Source organism: Anabrus simplex, chromosome 2, assembly GCF_040414725.1.
Source record: "Anabrus simplex isolate iqAnaSimp1 chromosome 2, ASM4041472v1, whole genome shotgun sequence".
Lineage (NCBI taxonomy): Eukaryota > Metazoa > Arthropoda > Insecta > Orthoptera > Tettigoniidae > Anabrus > Anabrus simplex.
This window is the reverse complement of record NC_090266.1, coordinates 1,143,837,950-1,143,852,857: the sequence shown is the minus strand read 5'-3', so window position 1 is coordinate 1,143,852,857 and position 14,908 is coordinate 1,143,837,950.

The window sequence follows — 14,908 nt, the reverse complement described above, 5'->3', positions numbered from 1 at the left end:
TATGTTTTTGTTTTCTAGGAGGTTGTCCCCAGCGCATTGCCTTTTGAACTGTCTTCGCAAGATCTGTCCAAGTGTTTGGTGAATGCCTATGAATTTATTCAACAATTTTCGCTGTTTATCTTCACGTAATCCGGATCACGTTTGACTATTTTGCTTTGCGCTGTCTTTTTCTCTCTTGGGATTGGCCTAATCTTAACTAGTAGCAAATAATGATCAGACTCGAAGAATACTTTACGCGTTCTGACATTTCAAATTTCCCACATATTTTCTTGGATATGGCCACATGATCAATTTGGAATTCTCCCCACACTGTATTAGGTGCTTTCCATGTTGTAAGTTTTCGTCTTGGCTTTTGAAATTGCGTTGGCATAATTTTGAGGTTAAAATGTTGACAATATTTTATGAGGTGTTCCCCATTTTTGTTTGTGCGAATGTGTGCCGAGTACGGGCCTGTTATTTGTCTGTATTTCCTCTCTTTACCTAATTGCGCATTGAAGTCACCCATTAAAATATTCACATGTCTTTCCGGTACGTTGTTGGTCACTTCTTCCATGTCTTCCCAGAAGTCTTCAATTTCTTGTGGGTTCTTTCTGTTATGGTCATTTGTAGGTGCATGTGCATTGATAATTGTGTATGCTTTATTACCTGATTTGGAGGAGAGTGTGGAGATACGTTCTGATATGGAATTGAAGTCTATGATGTTATCCACGACTGATTTGTGTACTACAAATCCCGTACCAAACAATAATGGTATGCCTCTTCTGACAGCAGGTTGCCTTTGTAAATCCTGTAATTTTCTGTGTAGAAATGGTTTTCATCTATAAAGGGCGTCTCTTGAATGGCAAGCATTTTGATGCGAATTTTTTCTAGCATGTCTATAAGTTGTTTTAGTCTTCCAAGTTTGAAGGGAGTGTTTGCATTGAGAGTGCCAATGTAGTGTTTGCGAAGAGATTTTGAGAAGCTCCGACTCTTTTCCTCATGATGTTCCTAGTCCCCCAGAATCCGATGACCAGGAAAGTCCAGTTCGTTGACTGGGGCCTCGGGTAGCGGATTTCTTTCCCTTTGTTCCATCATGATTACGTCAAGTTGAAGTTGGTTGTGGTGATCTTTAATAAAGATCACGGTAATTACAGACTTGATTGTTGAGATCAAGCCATATTTCACAGCCGCACCAACTAGGTGAACAGACGCAGACCACTAGTCGCTGGATACCAGAACAGACACTAGTGGATTTCTTGATGTTGTGTGTTTGGTCCGCGAGAGCTATTCTATTTCGCTCAAGTCCTCTGGAAAGCACGTGAGGACCCCCCCTATCCGCCACCTGGGACGCGCCACGTCGGAGTATCACCTCTCCGCCTGCTACGACACCGTTTTAGGTTCGTGGTATATTTATTTATTATAATTATTCTTATTTCCCTCCAGATCTACAGTATTTCCTACCTTAGTGATCCTGAATGGAGAGAAATAACATTGCCCAGCTTAGCGAACATCTTCAAGTATACTCTAGATAAAAATAATAATGTGATAGCAATAATAATAATCATAGATAAGAGTAATCGAATAACCAAAACAACAAATTAAATGTTGTGAGATGGACAGCAGGCAATGGTATGTTGATAAACGGGGTTAAAAGTCAGGTTGTGAATTTCACAAATAGGAAAAGTCCTCTCAGTTTTAATTACTGCGTTGATGGAGTGAAAGTTCCTTTTGGGGATCATTGTAAGTATCTAGGTGTTAATATAAGGAAAGATCTTCATTGGGGTAATCACATAAATGGGATTGTAAATAAAGGGTATAGATCTCTGCACATGGTTATGAGGGTGTTTAGGGGTTGTAGTAAGGATGTAAAGGAGAGTGCATATAAGTCTCTGGAAAGCCCCCAACTAGAGTATGGATCCAGTGTATGGGACCCTCACCAGGATTACCTGATTCAAGAACTGGAAAAAATCCAAAGAAAAGCAGCTCGATTTGTTCTGGGTGATTTCCGACAAAAGAGTAGCGTTACAAAAATGTTGCAATGTTTGGGTTGGGAAGAATTGAGAGAAAGAAGAAGAGCTGCTCGACTAAGTGGTATGTTCCGAGCTGTCAGCGGAGAGATTGCGTGGAATGACATTAGTAGACGAATAAGTTTGAATGGCGTTTATAAAAGTAGGAAAGATCACAATATGAAGATAAAGTTGGAATTCAAGAGGACAAACTGGGGTAAATACTCATTTATAGGAAGGGGAGTTAGGGATTGGAATAACTTACCAAGGGAGATGTTCAATAAATTTCCAATTTCTTTGAAATCATTTAGGAAAAGGCTAGGAAAGCAACAGATAGGGAATCTGTCACCAGGGAGACTGCCATAAATGCAGATCAGTATTGATTGATTGATTGATTGATTGATTCAGAAATGAACATATTTTATACTACAATTAATGATCTGAAAACAGAACATAGCTGTTTTCTGTGTGTAATTTGGATTCAAATACTGTATCAAATTCTCCAGAAAACAGGTATCGAATAAATAATGGAAGTTCCCTGAAGAGAAGTAAACAATTTCATAAATTCTACCTGATCCCTGTACCAATCATGTGAGGACCATTTAGATAAAATGGCTTGTTTAATGTGATGAATTTCAGATTTTTTATAGGTTGAACATGAAAGATTTGAAAGACTGTAATTTCATTGATGTTATTCCTTCTGCAAAGTACACCAGTAAAAAAAGGAAATGTTTCATTTTGGATGATGTGAAATTGCTCGAATTCTCTGCTCTGAAAAAAATAATTTTGAAGTAAGATGAGGCTTTTTTCTGAAAGAATAGATTTTCAGTGAAGTAAATTTTTTGAACAGGTTGTGAATGATAAGTATTTCCAGCAATTGCTGTATATACAGTATGTCAAATATCCTTTTCAATAACTGCACAAAATGCCCATGTCAAATTAACTGAAATCAGTCTTGCCTAAGCCACGGACGAAGGAGGTCGCAGTGAGCTGTGGGTCCCGGGAGGGGAGTGGAGTTCGAGAGTGTGGAGTGTTGGAAGGTCGCCGAGAAGTGGGCCGACAATGATTGGTATAGAGCAGTACAGAGTGACGATAGGAAGATGGCAGAGGAAAATGAAGAAAGAAGAAAAGAAGCCAGGTGGGTGTAAAATGGATATGGAGAGGAAAGGAGAACTATTGTTATCGGCAGCAGTGATTATAATTTTACTATGTATTGGGGGGGTCGAGTTGAACCCAGGCCCGTCATCTAGTAGAAATGAGGAAAGGGAAAATATGGACGCAATCAAAAGAGCTGTAAGAGAGGTGTTGACAGAAGTTTGCCCTTTCGGGCAAATAAAAGAGATGATTGAAGAACAAACCAGTAAGATTGAAAAAATGGAAGTATGGATAAGAGAAAAAACGGACGACATGGCTGCACAGGCGAGAAATAACACCGAGGAAGTGGTAGCATTAAGGGAAAAAGTAGGACGACTTGAAGAGGAGAATTGCAAGCTGAAAGCAGAAGTGGAAGCAAATACTTTATACAGAAGGAAGAAGTGCTTGTTTATTTATGGAGTGCCTGAGGAGTCGAGAGAAGGCAAAGTACTTACAACTTATAAAGTAGTGGATCTAATACAGGGGAAAATGAAAATAAATTTTAGTGAAGTAGATATTGACGATGTGCAGAGAGTGGGGAGAACTAGAGGCAACAGGCCTATAAAGCTACAATTGTTTTCAACGTTGATGGCGGATGTTGTGTTAACAAATGCGGGAAACGTACAGAGGGAGAAAATATGGATAAAGAGAGACGTGGGAAGTGACGCGATCAGAAACGAGAGGATACTCAGAAAACACAAGATACTGGCTGTAAAACAGGGGCTGAAAGCAACTATTAGAGGTCAAAATCTAGTGGTGTCAGACAGAAGCTGGAAGAGGATCTGGTCTGTGGATAGATTGATGGATTTAGAATTGAAGTTAAAACAAGATGAGGAAAAGGAGAGTAGTGCAATAAACTGTAGGCAAGTGAGGCGAAATACAAATAACAGTGTGCTGAGGATGGACGTAGGGATGAAGTCAAAGCAGGCCGAAGAAAAAGAGAGTAGTGCAACGATTAGTGGAGATGATAGGCAAAATACCAGAAGTAACAGTGTACCGTGTGAAGAGAGGCAGGGAAAAGTGCCAAGTGCTAAAGTGACCAATAACAGTGTTCGGAGTGAAGAAGTGCTGGTAGAGAGGCGAAGTGAGAATATGGCTATTTGCAGTGAAGAGGGAAGTAAAGGAAGTGTATGCAGTGAAGTAAGGGAAGCGCAAGGTAAAAAGGTAACGGCAAGGTTGAACTTGGGGAGCCTCGACCAGAGTAGGGCCAGATACAGGAACAGAGATCTGACAGAAATGTGGGGTACAAGTGGATATGAGAGGGGGTAGTTACTAGAAGTAAAAAACAGTAGTAGGTGGTTTGGTTACTGAAAGTAGAGATGAGAAGCGAGAATGGTTGGTAGGGTTTGGACATTGGTATATAGAGTACTTGTGTAGGGTAAGAAAAGTTGGCTGGGTAGTTAAATTTAGTTATTATTGATGTAGCATTTGTGTAGGGTATGAGGATTATTCAATGCTGAGAAGTAGTGATATTTTGTCTGTTTTGGTTTAGATTACATTGTAGGAGACGTAAGTGCTGAATATGTATTGTTGTAATATATAAATCTATTTGTGGCGAAATTGTGGAGACGGAGGGGTGTATGAGGTATTTATTGCTAAAATGTGGAGAGGGAGAAATGATAGTAGAGGTTTGTCTTTTAATTATAGTGTATTTCAGAGAAGTAGTGCACAGGGACCTATATGTATATGTGAGAGTGGAATAGGTATTATGGGGTATTCATTGTTAAAATGTGGAGAGAGTAGAAGTATGTCTGTTAATTAGATTGTAATTAGAGAAGTAGTGCATAGCGGTCTATGTGTATGTGTGAGAGTAAGCAAATTGTGGTTTTGCGGTCCTGAAGTCGATCAAGCTTGGTTAAGCAAGAATAAGTTGCGACAGGTGAGGTGTAAGGTAAACATAGGCATGGTTGGCCTGAGCACACCTAAACAGAGTAGGTCAAGCAGAAAAACAATGGCGGTGTGGGAATGTGCTGAGTAAACGAGGACAGTTGGTGGAAGGTGTAGTCTTGCTCCGGGATCGCATATGTGATATTTTAAGTTTATTATTTACTGTAAGTAAGGCAAACGGTTCATAGAGGGAATCTACCGTTGGCCAGTTGATTATTAATATTATTATTATTACTTTATAATTATGATTATTACCATTATTTTATTATTATTATTATTATCATTATTATTATTATTGACATCACTATTATTATTTTATATGTGGGTAGGGGTATTTTATATTTAGTTATTTATTTATTTATTCATCTAATTATTTATTTGACGTGATAGTGTAGGGTGGCTTAGGAAGTGAGTATTTTTTTTAGGAGGGAAGTATGGACGTGCCATGGGGAAAAAAGGATGGCTGCCGTGGTGACCTATATTTGAAGGCACGTTTCCGGAGCATCTGATGGACTCCATGGCGCGCCAAAAGGAGTGCAGGATGGCATGTGGTTTTCTCTCCCTAGTCATGTGTAAAGACGGAGTGGGGGTGGGCCCATTCCAAATGAAGAAAGGGTGGGAGGGGCCCACGCAGATTAGAGTTAAGAAGATAAGATGGGAATAGAGGAATAGGAGAAGGGAGCGGCGCCAGTTTAGTGGATGGGCCGCATTGGATTGGTGAGAGGGAATCACATTGTCATCTGTGAGGATTATGGGGGTCCATAGTTAGACCCCAGGGAGAGGGCCGGCCATGTCATCGACGGGAGGGTGGCCTTTCTCTCACCAAGGGTGATGACATGGCCGGATAGTAGTAGTAGTAGTTAGTTAGTATTATGCTCCATTGTGAACATGTATTGGGGCTAATCGCCTGTGTTGTTCATAAATAAATGCTTCAATTAACTGAATGGTAAGTTAATGGAATAGTGGGCTCTCCCCACAGTAATCACTGCGCGGAGGGTCGTGGTGTTCACCCGCTATTCGACGATTAGGCTGCTCGCGAATATGGTAGCGGTTTGGTATAGAGAGGTAATTGCTCCCCATGCAGTGCAAATTGCTGGCTGGAGGCTGAAGATTTCCCAAAGGTTCGCGAAGCTACTCACGAAGGTAGTAGTAAATTGGTATAAAGGGATAATTTCTCCCCCCGGCAGTGCTGACTGCTGGCTGGTGCCTGAAAGTTAACAAAAGGATAAGTATAGAACGACTATAGTTGGGCCCACGAGAGTTGAAGTCTGACATTTGAGCAGCGAAAGCAGTAACTATGAAGTAAGCTGCATTGTCATAGTTACCGGTACCTCAGTCTGCGGCATATCACCCTTTCACACAGGCTGAATATTTTATCAACTCTGTTAGCCTAATGCAATTCAATAAACTTTGATCCGTTCCTAAGCTCGTGCTAATAATTCCGGCATTTATGACAGATTGCCGATAAATATGATTTCATATTCACTAAGCTGATAATAACCTCAACAATTGCACATGTAAAATAGGGAATAGAACTGTACAACCAGCCACTGATTAACTTACAAAAAATAAAATAACAACGAAAATAATATTCAAGAAACGAACACTTAAATTATTACACTAACCAGCAACAACTAACGCAGCTAACACAGTACCACTCCAAAAAATATCACAAAAGCGACTGAGAGCAAGCCAACCCACGTGGCGATAGCGTTCTTACATGTGGCATCTCTTTTATAGTTGCCATATCAACAGATCATTTTCGAGCAGCGTTAGTCAAATTTTTCTCGCCGGTGGTGCTAAACGTCAGACTTCAACTCTCGTGGGCCCAGCTATAGTAGGACCTCCCCGCCGTGAACACTGTGCGGTGGAGAATGGTGAATATCATATAATTGGCGGTTGCCATGGAATCGCGAGGCTGCTCACTATATTAGAAATGGCAACTCAGCACAAGGACGTTTAGCGACCTCCTCCTCTCTTCTGGCTGAATCTCGCGAACCTTGCACATTCCGTAAATACTACCTCACACACTCGCTGATTGAGCCAAGACATTACATAAACCCGCTGCAATTGTATGCCGTAATCCCCTCACTTATGAGTTCTTGTGTGTACTGCTTCACTCCATAAATTATACATGCAATAAATAAAAATATTGAATTTACTTTTCTCACTTTTAACCATTATAACTATCCATTCTTAGCCAAATTAACTTCACCTCATCACTACCTCTCTTAACAATCAAACGCTTCTCATATTTACGGACCCAAACAAACTCCACCTTTCAATTTATCATCCAACTCCTCAACTAGTTTCTCTTCGATTCGGAGTGCTCTTAGTCAAATTCCGCACTTAAGTTCCAATCACATATCCACCAATTATTGTCATACCATCTCTATAAAACAACCACTCTTTCCTCCACCATACCACTAAGTCACCCGCTTAAAAATAACAAAACCTAAACCGCCAATCACATCCTCACTACCTGTCTTATCAATCAAACGTCTTTGGTCTATATATACAAAATATTAGACAATTCAAATATATTTACCTCTTACCGAACATATTCCACTCATAATCACGTTCATCATCTCCTTAAACATCATCTCACTATTTAAATCTAATAACGCCAGCAAGACCTATAGATACAATAATGTAACAATATTTAATTTACTATTCCCACTTGTAACCACTATAACTATCCATCATCAGGCAAAATAACTCCACCACATCACTACCTCTCTTGTCAGTCAGACGTTTCTCATACTTACAGACCCAACAGGCCACACCTATCAATTTATCATCCCACTCCTCAGCTAGTTTCTCTTCAATTCAAGTTGCTTTTCATAAAATTCCACACTTAAATTCCAATCACATATCCATCAATTATTACCATACAATCTCTATAAAACAATCACTCTTTTCTCCATCATACCACCAAGTCTACTTCTTACAAATAACAAAACCTCAACCGCCTACCCCTTCATCACTACCTCTTTTATCAAACATCTTTGGTCTATATATACAAAACACTAAATAATTCAAATACAATTACCTCTTACCAAACGTATCCAACTCATAATCACGTTCATCATCTTCTTAAACATCATCCTAATATTCAAATCTAAGAAAGCCACCATGACCATTCAACAATCTTAACTATGATAACAGCTTTGAATGAGCAAATTTCATAATATACCAAATTCCTAAATTCAGCACTTTTATCTCAAACACGTGCCATCATAACTTATCATACCAGCCATCAAACCAACCATCGGCACAATCAATTATCACCTAATACTCTCTCTAACTAACACATTCGCCTTACTTACGTTTAACCCTTTCGCACTCAGCGCTCCGATCTATCGGCGCGAGAGGTTATGGCGAAAACGCTCACGGCGCCGATACATCGGCTCTGTATTATTTACGGATTTTGGTCATTTGCGTAGCTGTTAAATCGTAACAGTTGATCGTGACGGTACATTAAAGCGTTGAATTTGCGTTTAACTCAACAGATATATCCACCAGTCCTACAAAATACTTTTATTTTCGACAAATGAAATCTGTTGACCGTGAATGTTTATGTTGTGTTTATTTGAAGTTGTTATTGCGTGGATCTGTTTTGATTGGCTTATGAATACAACAAGTTGATCTTGCTATGAGTTTTGTTTATAGTTTATTTCGTTTCTTTGGTATATCGTGTGTTCGATGTACTTCGTAAACTACAATTTTACTCCTTTTCATAACTCCGTTGTTGCACGTGCTTGCGTCATCTTTTTATAGTAATGGCTAGGCCATATTCAAGGTCGAATGAGGCCGATATCCTTGAATTTTCAGATTATTTAGACAGTAATAATGACCTTCTTTTGCCGAAAGTCATTCCCGTTATGTGGGAAGTGACACGGTCGTAACTGCTCACCGTGCATCGGACCGCGAGGCCCTGACATCGATGACCGTTACATGTACACTGAATAACGTTGTGCAATGCTTCATGAGTGAATTGCAGCTCACACATCATACTGATATCACATTATTCAGAATTAAATGTTATTTCATTCACGTCTAAGAGTAAAGAAGGAAGACGCCACAATGTCTAATTTTTCTGTCATTGAAAACAATAATTTATTTAAAAAAAGTTATTTTCGAAATTTAATAATTTTTTTGGGCTTAACCAATAACAATACGTCCAAGGTATATTCATTTCTGAAATGCTCATAATTTCCTGCATTAGTGTGATTAGTTTTATTTTAATGGGTGTTAAACTCTTTACGTGATGAATTTTTGTAATTTGCTTTGGAAAATCACATAAACTAGTCTGAGTGTCTTCGAGCAAACACCTGCATATAGGCTGAGTGCCAAAGGGTTTTACTATATATATACAAACGCTAACTCTTCAACCAACATTACACTCTACAGTTCTGGTATACTCCACTGTCCAACTTATTTAGTTAAGATCGCCACCAAGAACTTACTTACTGTCCGCCAACCATATACGATAACATTACTACATGCGCACCTCCATTGCTTATACCAAACACACACCACCCTCGACCAACTTTACCCCTACATCATTTACTAACTTTACTTAGGTTTTGACTCCTAGTTACCATACCGTCTTCATTTTTCTCTCTTCCCTCATAAATGCTTTAAGCTCACACATCTCCCTTTGTGTAGAGCCTTGCTTTTGTTCACTTTCTCACTCTGTACTAGACCTTCACTCGCACAGGGACTTGAACCACCCTCCACTCCACTCATCCCTCTTGATTCACTATTGACTACTCTCCGCTCTTCCCTCTCACGTTCTCTACGTAATTCTCTGCCCCAATCCCTCGCCCAACTTTTAATTATCTCACGTTCATTCCAATACTCTTGGAAGCTTCGTTCTCTTCTCTTTAATTCCTCCACACTCAATGTCACATTAATGTCACTCAACACATTGCTCTTCTTGCTTCTGCCCATTTCATCATGCCCGTCCTCTCCGCTGCAACATCTCTCACTCGGTGTTCCACTCATCATACCAAGCATGCCCTCATCGTCCTTACTAGTTTCATCCTTATTTAAAACCTCGTCCATAGACGAAAGCTTCGAAACTCCCCACTTACGAGTCCATTTCCCATTGGACACCAACAGAATTTGGCCCCTAATATTTGTTCTCAACCCTTGCAATCTAGCCCTAATCTTATGTTTCTTCAAACTTTTAAATTTCTAATCCCATCTCTTCCCCATTCTCTCTTAATCCGCATTTTTCCTTTCTGAAGGTTTCCGGCGTTTCTGATTACTATATCTGCCATCAAAGAGGATAGCAACGTGACCTTTATAGGTCTGCACCCATTCAGCCTCCCTATCCTCTTCACGTCATTTATATCAACCTCACTGAATTGAATTTCATTTCCCTTTGTATTACATCTACCCCCTACTATATTATGTCCACTTTAGTCTCTACTTCCTTTTCTTGTTTTCCACAAATACAAATAGCTTTCTTCAAGCTATCCTGTCTGTAGGCTTCTAATTTTTTCTTCAGATTCATCGCCACTTCTTCCATAATTCTACTTTTCTCTTTTAGAAAAACTACATCTCTCTCAATACTTTTCATTTTAACTTTGACTTCACCAGTGTTTTCCTGTATCCATCGTCTCGTCGTTTAATGCTCCTTAACCTGCTCTTGTATTATCCGTTTTAACTGCTCAAACGGACAGAGTTCTTCCACTACCTCCTTAACCACTTTCCTTATTACTTCAACGTGTTCCCAATTCATATTGCCACTGCCCTGCGGGCCCCCAATAACCAGCAGGACAGTGACAACCGCTGCCACCATCAGCATCTCGCCTTTCAGTCTCATCCCTAAGCTAACTTCAATACTTTTGGCTGTAGCATTATTCTTACTTCCCTGCCATCTACTTATAATGGCCTTACATTGTTCAACGCTGATCATCTTCCTTGTAGCATTCAACTCTTCCCGCCCGCTCCTCACTCCTACTCCCTCACCCGGTACACTTCGCACAGCACGTCCGTTGTCGTCACTCGCCTTAGCTAGACTGTAGCGGTATATATAATTCATCATTGTATCAAATACACTGTGTAGAGTATACGTGCCAGTTTGCAAGATATCGCAAGACAGTAATTGCTGGCGCACCTAGTGAGACGGCCTTGAAACTGAGTGTAATAGTAGTACACTACACATTATAAATTATCCCGAAAGTGTTAGGTCCCAAGTCGTCTTTAATTAAAATGTTGTTATAGGAGTTTCCCCCATTTCATACCGGATGGTGAAATTCAATTCTGTGACATTTGCAGCAAAGAGGTGAGTGAAACTTGTTTTTATATGTTCCCCTAACGAGTTATTTATTATCAATTTAGCAAAATAAACATGGTTGCATAATTGATGCCTATTAAAATACGTAAAATTGAAGCTGCTCAAAATTATTTTAGAACCTATTTGATAGTCTACATTAGGTAGCTAACAAAACAATTAAGCACCAAAAAATCCGTGGTATAGTGATCACTATTGCATGTACCTATGGTGATTGGAAGTGTAGTGTGTCTGAATATGAAGACAAAAGTTTTGGAACAAATAAAAATACCCCGTCCTCGAACCAGAAGAATTAATTAGACGCCGTTAAAAACTCCGATATACCGGAAATCGAATCCGGGACCTTCTCAGAACCGAAAGCCTCGACGCTGAACATTCAACCAAAGATTCGAAAAAACGAGATCATTATTGAGTTTCGTTATTTCAATCAGTATTAACATTCACATTTCATAGTTATACAAAGCAAAAACCATTATTTAGTTGCATTATTTCTATCAATATTACCATGCAACCTTTGTAGATACAATCTTGCCGCCTGGTTGTGCCACTTTCAACACGTCTCTCAGTTTAGTGTGGGAGAATAGGGAAATGTCCAGTATTGTGTATAGTGAATTTTTTAGTATTTTGATTGGCTTCGCTGGTGCGGTTTATCCAGCCACTAAACCTACTAATACTTAACGAAATATCTGTGGAAGATAAATTTAAGTGCGGTAAAACAATAAAGGCATAATGAATTGTGTAATTACCGCTCAATTAAAAAGAGAGGGTTCTTCACAGGGACACAAGGTACAACACTTCTCGCCAGAGAGTTCCTTCTCGGCGACTTACTACAAGATAAACAAGACCGGATCTCCGCATAACGGGATCGGGTTACAAATACATATTAGCTTCGGATAGGAAGGAGAGAGGGCGTCCACCGCTTTAGGCGTAGGGTCTGCTATCCAACACGATATCTGAATAGGTAACTGGAATTGTTTAATAAGAAAACGATTCAATCTTTCTATTCTAATCGGTTTATGCAGTGGGCATTGAAAAATAATCAATCAATCAATCAATCAATCAATCAATCAATCAATCAATCAATCAATCAATCAATCAATCAATCAATCAATCAATCAATCAATCAATCAATCAATCAATAAAACAATCAATACTGACCTGCAATTAGGGAAGAGGCCAGGTGGCAGATTCCTTATCTGTTGTCTTCCTAGCCACTTTTTAATGCTTTCGAAGACATTGGAAATTTATTGAACGTCTCCCTTGGTTATTCCAATTCCTAACTCCCCTCCCTATAAATGAACATATGCCCTAATTTTACCTCTTGGATTCCAACGTTATATTCATATTGTGATCTTTCCTCCCTTTAAAGACGCCACTCACCTTATTCGGCTACTAATGTCATTCCACGCCATCTCTCCGCTGACACTCGGAACATACCACTTAGACGAGCAGCTCGTCTTCTTTCTCCCAATTCTTCCTAGCCCAAATTTTGCAACATTTTTGTAACGCTACTCTTTGTCGGATATCATCTAGAACAAGTCGAGCTGCTTTCCTTTGGATTTTTCCAGTTCTTGAATCAAGTAATCCTGGTGAGATTCCCATACACTGGAACCATACTCTAGTCAGAACCATGCTCTAATTGGGATCTTACCAGAGACTTACAGTATATCCCCCATTTACATCCTTAATACAACCCCTAAACACCCCCATAACCATGTGCATATATATGTACCCTTTATTTATAATTCCATTTATGTGATTACCCCAATGAAGTTTGTTCATTATATTAACACCTAGATACTTACAAACCGAGCTGGATAGCTGCAGTCGCTTAAGTGCGGCCAGTATCCAGTAATCGGGAGATAGTAGGTTCGAGCCCCACTGTCGGCAGGGCCGAATATGGTTTCCCGTGGTTTCCCATTTTCACACCAGGTAAATGCCGGGGCTGTACCTTAATTAAGACCACGGCCGCTTCCTTCCACTTCCTAGACCTTTCCTATCTCATCGTCGCCATAAGACATATATGTGTCGGTGCGAAGTTAAGCAAAATAGCAAAGAAAAGGATACCTACAATGATCCCCAAAAGGAACTTTCACCCCTTCAGCGCAGAAATTGAAACTGAGAGGCTTTTTCATATTTGTGAAACTCACAACTTGACTATTAACCCTATTTATCATCATACCATTGTCTGCTGTCCATCTTACAACATTATCGAGGTCATTTTGCAGTTGCTCACAATCTTGTACCATGGGGGTACAACAAGATATAGCTGTTTGTTATGCTATGTGTAAATAATAATCATAAAATTTTTATTAATGTAAATATTATAATTATTTGTAAAAAAGGGGAAGTTTATCTAAAAAGTATTATTACATCATCACATTATTTAAAATTCTATTTTTCTATATTCAAGATGTAAAATATCAATTACATATTCAAAATGTAACATTATGTTTATTTTCAAAATAAGAAATATGTAAAACATTATCAGAAATGATCAAAATCACTAATAATACAAGGATGCTGTAATGTTTATCTTTACTAAAACAGTTTAACTTTAAATATTCAAAAATCACTAATAATAATAATGTCAATAATGATAATGATGATAAATAAATGAAAAATGGTATGTTGTTTTATTTTACTAAATAGATTAACATCACACATATATTCCCTTTCCTTTGTCTAGCAATTCTTTATCTTTAGAACAAAAATTCTGTAATTCTTAAGGGTAAAGAGTAATACCTTCTCCTTTCCGCTTCGTACTCCTCCTCCTCCTACCGCTCCCTCTTCTTTTTTAATTATAGGAAAAATATGAATTCATAAAAAAATGAAAAATGGTAAAAAAAGTACTACCATTCCTTACCCCATCCTCCTCCTTCTCCTCCTCCTCCTCCTCCTCAATCGAAAAGAGTAAGTAAAAACTTATGCGACGAGAACAAGAGGATAACGCTACACCACACCTTACATGCATGCAATTAGTCTTCATCTGAAATCGATACTGTATGCTTATCGTATAAGGATGAGCTTAGTGACTGTTTTTGTGCAGAGCCGTGTTTATTTTCACATAAAAAACATAAGAACAACAAGATGCAAATAGAATAAATAACAATCCAAAGAACATGCATCCGTCTCAGGTCGTGTCACCAACATGCCGCCCACCTAATTTGAGTAACAAATTACGTAACCAGAATCAATAAAACTTTAAATAAATAACAAGGAAGGAACATACTCGAGTAAGAAAATGGTTCAGGATATTTTAAAAGTTAAAAGAACAATTTTAAATGTTACTGAACAAATTATTCTTGAGGAAACACACAAAGTTTATTAATAGGGAGTTTGTACACGCTCTTTTGAGTGCGCACTGATACAACACGGATTTGCCCATCAGCCCCAGGATGAACCACCTCAATTACCCCAGTCTGCCACACAAGTGGGGGTAAATTGTCCTCCTTCACGATTACCAAAGTACCAGGTTGTAGACTGGGTAGTCTTGTAGACCATTTACTGCGTTGCTGAAGTTGAGACAGATAGTCGCTAGACCATCTTTTCCACACCTGTTGTCTGCATCGCTGAATGAGTTCCCATCTTGACA